The sequence below is a fragment of the Salvelinus sp. IW2-2015 genome, unplaced genomic scaffold, assembly GCF_002910315.2.
Source record: "Salvelinus sp. IW2-2015 unplaced genomic scaffold, ASM291031v2 Un_scaffold1643, whole genome shotgun sequence".
Classification (NCBI taxonomy): domain Eukaryota; kingdom Metazoa; phylum Chordata; class Actinopteri; order Salmoniformes; family Salmonidae; genus Salvelinus; species Salvelinus sp. IW2-2015.
Genome location: NW_019943056.1, coordinates 6,641 through 16,900, shown reverse-complemented (window position 1 = coordinate 16,900; position 10,260 = coordinate 6,641). Strand labels below are relative to the sequence as shown.

At 45.2% G+C, this 10,260-nt stretch overlaps 1 protein-coding gene across 1 annotated transcript in view; it reads left to right on the top strand.

The window, feature by feature from the left end:
- Positions 1–10,260, top strand: part of LOC139024559 (collagen alpha-1(XVIII) chain-like) — a 17,571-nt gene that overhangs the window by 702 nt on the left and 6,609 nt on the right. The window lies entirely within an intron of this gene.

The following is a 10,260-nucleotide window of genomic DNA, read 5'->3' as shown; positions in this document are numbered from 1 at the left end:
GTCTAAGGAAAGAAATCTGGGTCTGGGGAAGGATCTGGGTCTGGGTCTAGGAAGGAATGCTGGGTCTAAAGGAAGGGATCTGGCTCTGGGGAAGGATCTGGGTCTGGGGAAGGATCTGGGTTCTGGAATCTAAGGAAGTCTGGGGACTCTGGGGAGGGGTCTGGGTCTAAGGAAGGATCTGGGTCTGGGAAGGATCTGGGTTCTGGGTATCTAATAGAGAAGTATCTGGGTCTGGGGAAGGATCTGGGTCTGGGTCTAAGGAAGGATTTGGGTCTGCCTAAGGATATGGATGCTGGGATGCGGTTCTAGGGTCTGCGCGTGACTGGGGAAGGATTTTGGTCTTGGGTCTAAGGAAGGATCTGGCGGGTCATAGGACAGGATCTGGGAAGGGATCTGGGTCTGGGTCTAAGGAAGGATTTGGGTTGGGTCTAAGGAAGGATCTGGGAAGGATCTGGGTCCTGGGGAAAGGATCTGCGGTCTGGGTCTAAAAGGATGTGTAGAGAGGTGTGGAGTCTGGGTCTGGGAAGGACTAGCGACGGGTCTAGGTTCAGGATGTCAGGGTCTGGTTCAAGCATTCTGGTGTAGGGTCTGGGTTTTGGATCGGGGCTTGTAGTCTGGTGTATGGTTCGGGAGTCGGGCTCGGGTGTCGGTGGTCAGGGCTTGGAGAAAGGAAAAGCTTGGTTCTCCGGCCACTAAAACCTAACAGGGGTGGTGAGGTATGACCTCACAGAGGTTGAGGGGTGGTGAAAAACGGGTGACCCAAAGACGCAACCTCTCTGACATCCTTTTTCTCACTGACCACAATGGAACCTGCCACTGTGCCGCTCTGATTGGGCCAATCTGCATATCAAGGGGTTCGAGAATTGTCTCGCGTGCCCTAACTTCCTGAACCAACTCTTGCTTGGAGGAGGTTTGGGTGGCCCTGAGAGAGTGGGCGGTGGCTTGGCCCTAAGGCGGGGTGGCCACCGATGGGCCGAATGGTTCCTCTTGCCTCCTCCTGGTGCCGTCAGGTGCCCGTGCCTGGCCGGTGCTCGCAAGGTTCCCTTCTGGCCTCGGTCTGCAGCTTCTTGCCAAGTCCTGGCAAGAGACAGCTGCTGGCAGCCTGGGACTGAGGGGGCGACTTTCCCTGATAGAGTGTAATTTGCTGTACGTGTGTTTAACACACCTTTGTGAAGCAGCATAAACACGCGTTATCCTCACATTTGAGCGACTTCAAAATGCTTGGCGGCGGTGGGGACTTTCAGTCAGGGACTGCTGATGATTGTACCTTGTTTTGGGTCAATCACACTCCACTGCACGTGCTCAGAAGTGTGACATGAACACAAGCATGACTGACCGCCACTATAGACCACCAACCTGGGAGCATTTGCATGTTGTGTATGAATGTTAACGTTAATAATAATGTTTTCTGCATAGAGTGGAGACAACCCATGAAATATACATGAAGCATTGGACAAAATCATGCTACAGCATGTTGTTTTCCGACTGTGGAAAATTATTTTCCTGCATTCTTCYCAATGCAGCATTTATGAGTATTCAGATATGCTCGTACTGTAGGGTGGACTTGTGATTCGTGTGATGCAGTAAAGATGTATATGGAGAAGTGGAAAATGCACACTGTTTAGAATCTGTTCTCCAGACTTCTATAAGCTCTACCCGGGCTTTAGCTCRGCAGGCTATGGCAGCTCAATAAATCATTCCCTGCTGAGTATGCATGGGAGAATTGATTGTCTGAGTTCAGAGTCACAGCACATAAAACGCATCAAGCCATATTTATCACACAGCTGTTTTCCCATGGGGATTTGTAARTGCTCAGGTTTCTTAGCATGTTATTGAAAACGTTTTGTATTGTCCGTGTTAACTTTACTTTTACCAAGTAGGGTAGGAGTTTAGATAAAGTCCTATAAAATAGGGGTTAGGCTGTAAAGCCACTATTTTTGGAAGGCTCATTTAAAAGAAATGCATAGCAGTGTAGCAGTATACATAAATGTGACTGTTTTCCTTTAGTTGTAATACATGACAGAATAGGTCAATATGAGACATGATAGAAAGACTGTTCCTTATATTGGCTGGACTCATTTCATCATAGTTTGCACTCGTCGTGTTTTTGCCCGACAAGATAAATTACTTCAGCACATGTTCATTTGGGATTTACTTGGTGCTTCTGTTTGCCAAGCAAAGCTGTGGAATACCACCGTGCTTGTCAGCATGTCCTTCTCTTCTGGGATGCATTCCTAGACTTGTACATACACACTGAATCAAACACACACACACACACACACAGATGCACACACACACACAGTGCACTCTTTCCTTTGTTTACTTGAGTTCACTTGTCATTTGAGATGGGAGTTTAAATGGAAAGTCCCTGTTTTGTTGTGGAGTTGACGTTAGTCTGTTTTATGGGGACTGTCCCTTAGGCCTCTCTACCACTGATGTGCCTTTTTCTATTCCAGTATCCTGTTTTCCTGAGTTCACTAAGTTTGTCCTATCAGCATGAGAGGTGGAGATGGATGAAGGGATGCATGGGTTGATGGGTAGGCTGATGATGGACCTATAGGTAGAAGGATGGAAACAAACTATTACAAACGGCCATCTTAAGATTTGACTCAACTATCTGGCTGAAGAGGGTCAACCATCTTGTCTCTGTCAATCTACAAAGCATTTTCACGCCACTATCTGTACCAATGGAATTCGGCTTGGTGGGCGACAATCAATCCGACCCTTATCGAGATTCGCCAGCTTCCTTTAATTGCCATCTTTATATTACACAGCCTCCATACTGTATTCTAGTATTTATGGGACTCAATCAATGTCTGAAATCAGTGAGCATGAGGGTTGGAATGTAGAATGTTTCTAGGAGTGGATGATGCCTTCTCAGCAGAGCAGACCACTGCAGTCTGAACAATGGATTCATCTCATCCACACTGGTGCTGTTATGGACAGTCTGGGGTGCGTGGCCGGGGGTGGTAGATTCATGGACAATGATCTGCTCTGGGGAAGAGTGTGGCGATTGTGCCCTCTGGTTTGGGAGAAAGGGTGAGGGTGTCTGCGTGCCCCCTTCCAACAAGGAGCTGTCTGATTCGGACCAGACCGGGGCACTGAATCTCCACGAGGGGTCATGAGTCGCACCCACATTTTTACACAGTCTGTCAGTGACAGTTGGATGTAAAGGGTCGAAATGAGTCAATGAAACGTCCGGTCATCCATGTGAAGAAGAGTAAAGAGAAAAACAAGGAGAAAGAGAGAGTCGTTTGTGTCGGGGATTTACCAGTTCATTACATGTGAAGGTTCACGTTGGTTCACTGGGAAACAAGTGGGTGGTATAGCATTCTTGTTGCCCGCATTGATGTTATCATGCAGGGGATCTTGTTTCGTAATAAACAAGTCTTGATTTTTGTAATATCTGTTATTTAAATGGATGTTATAGGTACTGTATGTAGGTAGCAAAACCCTTGCTCTACAGTATACCAACTCAAATCACTGCAGACAGTTGAATTTCCTAGAGGATTCCAAGTATGGGCAAAATCTCTGAAAGATGGGCCCTTGCCAGAGAAAACCTAGCTGCTGTGGCGCCAAATGTTATGTTATGTATGACCAATCCAACCATTAGCTTGAATAGCAGAATGGGGCTGATTTTCAGCCAATTGAGCCAATGTACAAGGTTGGATTTAGTGATGTCATCTTTGTGGAGTGCTCTGCTTTCTTGTTTCCTGTTCCACCATCAGTCATCTTTAACTGACCATACCCGGGGTTTGGCCAAATATGGATTAAGGGCTGACCTGGGAACAGTGGAAATGCCATAGATGTCACAGCTGTGTTGCCTCACTGAAGTGTTAACTGATGGGCTTTCAGTTCTGGCACTGCTCCCCCTTTCTGTAGCTCTCCAGGTCCAGTTGGTCTGGTCCCCTGGGATGTGTCACAGCTGGAGAGGTTGGACCATTCAGACTTTCTAACAGGGGGGTCCTTGRAGAGGATRGAAAGTGGCGTTAGATACTTTATATCTCAAACACCAGCTGACATCTGTCTGTTTCTGGTACAGCAAGATCAGTGTTTCACATTACAGCCTGTTCAATGGTCTTTGATGGGCTAGTCACCCACTTGTAACAAGCATTGCAAGTTAGCACCAATAAACAATGATGATGGTTTCCCACTTTTGGCTACTTGCGTTAATTTTTTCCCCCCCTTTCCCCCAATTTACGTGGTATCCAATTGGTAGTTACAGTCTTGTCCCATTGCTGCAACTCCCGTACGGACTCGGGAGAGGCGAAGGTCAGGACCATGCGTCCTCTGAAAACCAACCCTACCAAGGGTTGCTTCTTGACACAATGCCTGCTTAACCGGAAGCCAGCCGCACCAACGTGTCGGAGGAAACACCGTGCACCTGGCGACCGTGTCAGGGTGCACTGTGGCCGGCCGCCACAGGAGTCGCTAGTGCGCGATGGGACAAGACATCCCTGCCGGCCAAACCTTCCCTAACCCGGACGACACTGGGCCAATTGTGCACCGCCCATGGGTTTCCCGGTCTTGGCCGGCTGTGACAGAGCCTGGACTCGAACAGGATATCTAGTGGCACAGCTGAACGGTCTCGGGCAATGAAGGCTTTTACAACGAGGTAGCGTTCTGTTAACTTTTTTATTGTTCACTGTGACATACCTAAGTTTATTTAAACAGAGTGAAACCAGGATGAGTACTAGATGGACTGTAGTTGAGTCAATGTTGGGGTTGCGGGACATTTTAGGTATGCCCTCTTGGCTTGTATAAGAGGAAGCTCTTTGCTAGGATAACAAGAAGTGAAGAGGAGAGGATGAAGATAGGATAGAGAGGCGAGGGATAAAATAACGTTATACAGTACATTACGGAAATTATTCAGGCCCCTTGACTTTTTCCATATTTTGTCAGATTACAGACTTATTCTGAAATGGATTACATTATTTTTCCCCTCATCAATCTATACATATTACCCCATAATGAGAATGCAAACATTTTTTTTTTTTTAGTTTAGTTTTTAACCCAACAGAAAAACCTTATTTACATAAGTATTCAGACCCTTTGCTATGAGAGTCGTAATTGAGCTAAGGTGCATTCTGTTTCCATTGATCATCCTTGAGATGTTTCTACAACTTGATTGGAGTCCACCTGTGGTAAATTCAATTGATTGTACATGATTTGGAAAGGCACACACCTGCCTATATAGGTCCCACAGTTGTCAGTGCATGTCAGAGCAAAAACCAAGCCATGAGGTCGAAGGAGTTGTCCGTAGAGCTCTGAGACAGGATTGTGTCGAGGCACAGATCTGAGGAAGGGTACCAAAACATTTCTGCAGCAATGAAGGTCCCCAAGAACACAGTGGCCTCCATCATTCTGAGCAATCGGGGGAGAAGGGCGTTGGTCAGAGAGGTGACAAAGAACCCGATGGTCACTCTGACAGAGCTCCAGAGTTCCTCTATGGAGATGGGAGAACCTTCCAGAAGGACAACCATCTCGGCAGCACTCCACCAATCAGGCCTTTATGGTAGAGTGGACAGACGGAAGCCACTCCTCTRTAAAAGGCAAGACAGCCTGCTCGGAGTTTGCCAAAATGTACCTAAAGACTCTCAGACTATGAGAAACAAGATTCTCTGGTCTGATGAAACCATGATTGAACTATTTGGCCTAAATGCCAAGCGTCATGTCTGGAGGAAACCTGGCACCATCCCTACGGTGAAGCATGGTGGTAGCAGCATCATGCTGTGGGGATGGTTTTCAGCGGCAGGGACTGGGAGACTAGTCAGGATCGAGGGAAAGATGAACGGAGCAAAGTACAGAGTGCTCAGGAACTCAGACTGGGGCGAAGGTTCACCCTCCAGAAGGACAATGATCCTAAGCACACAGCCAAGACAACGCAAAAGTGTTTTCGGGAAGAGTCTCAGAATGTCCTTGAGTGGCCCAGCCAGAGTACGGACTTGAACCCAATCGAACATCTCTGGAGAGACCTGAAAATCGCGGTGCAGCGACGCTCCCCATCCAACCTGACAGAGCTTGAGGGGATCTTAAGAGGAAAATGGGAGAAACTCCCCAAATACAGGTGTGCCCGAACTTGTAGCGTCATACCCAAGAAGACTTGAGGCTGTAATCGAGTAAAGGGTATGAATACTTATGTAAACATCCTATTTATTTATTTTATTTTTAATACATTTGCTAAAATGTCTAAACCTTTTTTTGCTAAGTCATTATGGGGTATTGTGTGTAGATTAATGAGAGAAACATTTTTTTAAGGTTGTAACGTAACAAAATGTAGAAAAAGTCAAGGGGTCTGAATACTTTCTGAATGCACGGAAGATTGATTAATTCTCAGTGTAATGTATTGTTATGGATATGAATGAATGCAGGTTGGTGTATGTATCGATTGGCAAGCAGGATTTTTGTAGCTACAAGATTTCTCACGTTTTTTCTAGATTGTATTCGTATAGTGCTTTCCACCATGTCTAAAAGTACTTCATACCGTAACTCACCCTCATCCACTAGCACCTACCTGGGTGATACAACATGGCAGCCATTTTGTGCCTCACAGAAACCACCCACCACAAATCAGCTTAGTCACGGTTTGAGAGCCAGTCGTTAGCCCTCGTTCCGAGCCACTTCAGCATGTTTAGACTGGCGGGCCTGTTGTGCTGGGCTCTGGGCCCAGACGCTGGGTACTGTACTTAACAAGCTTATTGGATTCCCACATGGCGCACTACCGTTGCGGTAGTGTCTGTGGTAGTGTTGGGTTAGTGTCTGCGGTAGTGTTGGGCTAACCGGGCCACAGCTGTGACTGCCCTAGCGCCCTGTCAGATGGACCAATAGCAGGTGCATCCGATGAGAAGCTGCCTCCCCCTCGCCCTCTCTGCCTCCCACTAATTGTCTGAAATCCCACGGGATCTTCAGCTAAGCTTCGGCTGACTTGCAGGTTTAGAATGTAGAAAGCATAACCACAGTGTCCAGTGAGACCCTAGCTGGCTTAGCAATATGGTGTGGGAGTGAGTACAGACTGTACAGACTAAGTGGTGTTGCTGTGTTAGTGTGTGGAAACATATGTTTGGGATTAGTCCAAAAAGTGTTGAGTCTCTTGTTCCAATTCATCTTAGGATGTAGTACGATAGTCCTTGTGTATTGGTTGTTGTCCAAGGGCTGCACCCAAGTTTTTTTCCAAAAGTCAAATAAATGCCATTCACACAAGTCACAACTGGAAGTATGATACTAATATGAGACATGATGCATTTTAAAATGTAGGCTTACTCAACCACCTGAAAGGGCATTCATAGATTTAGCCCGTGGTAACTTGTAGAATAGACACTGGCTGGAATGCGATTTTAACCAATCGGCATTCAGGATTTAGACCCACCCTTTGTATAATCTTCATTATAAATTGGGTGGTTCGAATCCTGAATGCTGATTGGCTGACAGCCGTGGTATATCAGACCCTATACCATAGATGTTACTGCTTTAATTACATTGGTAACCAGTTTATAATAGCAATAAGGCACCTAATGGCTGTATCCAGGCACTCCGCGTTGCGTTGTGTGTAAGAACAGCCCTTATCCGTGGTATATTGCCCATATACCACACCCCCTCGATCCTTATTTCTTAAGTATGATATGATATTGCACTTACTTATGAATGCCACTTTTGGCCATTGAGAAGTTAGATCCCCTTTAGGATACACTATTAGCTATTGGAATAACTCCTCGTGGTTCAGTCTAGATCCTCTGACACTAAATGACAGTGTTACGGAGTTCACTTCCCCTGTTTAAGTTTACATCACTGGAGGGATAGTACATCTCAAGTATCTCTGGTTCGTGTGACATTCACATTGTACAGTGTGGGCTTTTCTGTAAACAGCTGTCATAAATCTACTCTGACAGTTCACCCATGAGAGGATGTCTGTCTGTCCAGTGTTTAGTTCCCTAGAGGTGCTATTTCATGTGAATGTGATGGTTAGTCTCATGTAACTATTCCTCATTTCCCTCTAGGCTATTTGAGTCCATGGGAACTGGATTAAAGTCAGACGGTTTTCCATGCTAAAACAGCCCAAGTTCATTTGACACAGTCTTTGCCTGCTGAACCCCAAAACTCTCTCCATAAAGCCTTATTTTTGCTTTTATTTTACATCTACTACCTAGCTTGGTCAATCAGGCTTACTGCTGCGCTTGAAAGATAATGTGAGCTGTCACGAGATCTGCTATCGCCCATCATAGAAAAATAGAAGGGTTCATCATTGACTGCATACTGTAGATCCGTGAACGTTTTGACCTGTCCTAGGTGAGGTTGAACCATTAACTAATAGAGTCTGAAGCCCAATAGAGTCTGAAGCCCAATAATGTCTGAAGCCCTTTTGAGTCTGAAGCCCTATTGAGTCTGAAGCCCTATTGACTCTGAAGCCCTATTGAGTCTGAAGCCCTATTGAGTCTGAAGCCCTATAGAGTCTGAAGCCCTATTGAGTCTGAAGCCCTATTGAGTCTGAAGCCCTATTGAGTCTGAAGCCCACACGAGTTAGAAGCCAAGTAGAGCCTGTGTAGCCCTATTTGAGTTGTAATGTCCCTATATAGGAGTCTGAAGCCCTATGAGTCTGAAGCCTATTGAGTCTGAAGCCCTATTGACTCTGAAGCCCTATTGAGTCTGAAGCCCTATTGAGTCTGAAGCCCTATTGAGTCTGAAGCCCTATTGAGTCGTGGAAGGCCTGTTGGTCTTAACGCTTTGAGTCTGAGCCCTATTGAGATGTGAAAGCCACTATTGAGTCTGAGAGCCAATAGAGTCTGTAAGCCCCAATCAGTCTTGAATGCCCAATAGGTTAGTCTGTAGGCCCTATTGAGTTCGAAGCCGCAATAGTGAGTCGTGAACCCATATGTGAGTCTGAAGCCTACTGTTGATTGACATGAGTCTGAGCCCAATATGCCATGGTCATGAAAAGCCCTATTGAGTCTGAAAGCCCTATTGAGTTGAAGCCTCTAGTATTGTTTATCTGAAGCCTTTGAGTCTGAGCCCGCTAGTTGGGTTCTGAGCCCTATTGGGTTGAAGCGCTATTTGGATTCTGAAGTGCTATTGCGTCCTACTGGGCTGTTGGGTCCCATGTGGCCTCCTTGCCTAGACGGGACCTTTTTGCGTGGACGCAGTTTTTCGCGTGTACGCTGTGTTGTGTCGTTTAGGTATCGTTGGTCCTTGCGACTGGCACATCTACTTCAGTTCAGCATTGGTGCTCATGTATTTTGAGTTTACACGGATTTGTTTTGGTTGTTTAGCTAGAGCTGGAATCAACTAAACCAATTTACCATAGTCATTGGACTTTTAGTGTAAAAGTTTGGGGTAGGAATAAATTTTTACTAAATTCCCTTACCCTGATGACTTTTAAAAAATCCAATCAGTTTTCCACTTTGTTTCAACATCACCACATATCATTTTTTTTGTTGAAACGATGTGGAAACAACGTTGATTCAACCAGTTTTTGCCCAGTGGCTTTGTTGTTTTCTCCACTGCACATGTATGACCTGAGGCACTCATCACGGCTAAGTCACTTGGTGAAGCACAGCACACCAATCGAGGCATGACGCTTTCTAATCTGCWACTGCACTGTGCCCTTGTACCCTTCGGTAACCTCATGTCACTGATAAAGTACTCTGTGTATGTTTACTCTATGCCCTTAACAACWGACTCAGGATCAGTTTGGCTGTTTAGCTGAGGGTTAAGTTTGGGGGTATGGTAAAGGAAGGTGGTACAGGCTTAGAAAAAARGGAGCTGTCTAGAAGCWAAAAGAGTTATTCGGCTGTCCCCATAGTAGAACCCTTTGAAGAACCCTTTTTGATTCCAGGTAGAACTAGGGTTGCAAAGCTACCAGTAGTTTACCAAAGTTACCGGAATCTTCAGTCATTTTGGGTTATTAACAGCAAATATATGGCAATCTATCATAACTTTGGTAATTTATACTTGAATAACTTTTACAAAATGTATTCATACAGTATATAGGATTATTTTTTCAAATATCTGTGTCCACATTGGCCACAGGTTTCTAGTATATACCATCTGGTTCAAGAGAAAATAGCCTAAATAATGAAACTCTGCAACTTGTACAACTATTGACTTTTTTCACAACCTCCACCAGTTTGACACTGAAACATTGTCAAAAAATGTATAGTAAAATAAATAAAAGTGTGTAAAAAAAATTATAAAATATATTTCATGCTGTAACCCTCATATTAAACACCAATGATATTCACTAAATTGATGGTTTATATTTTGGATAAT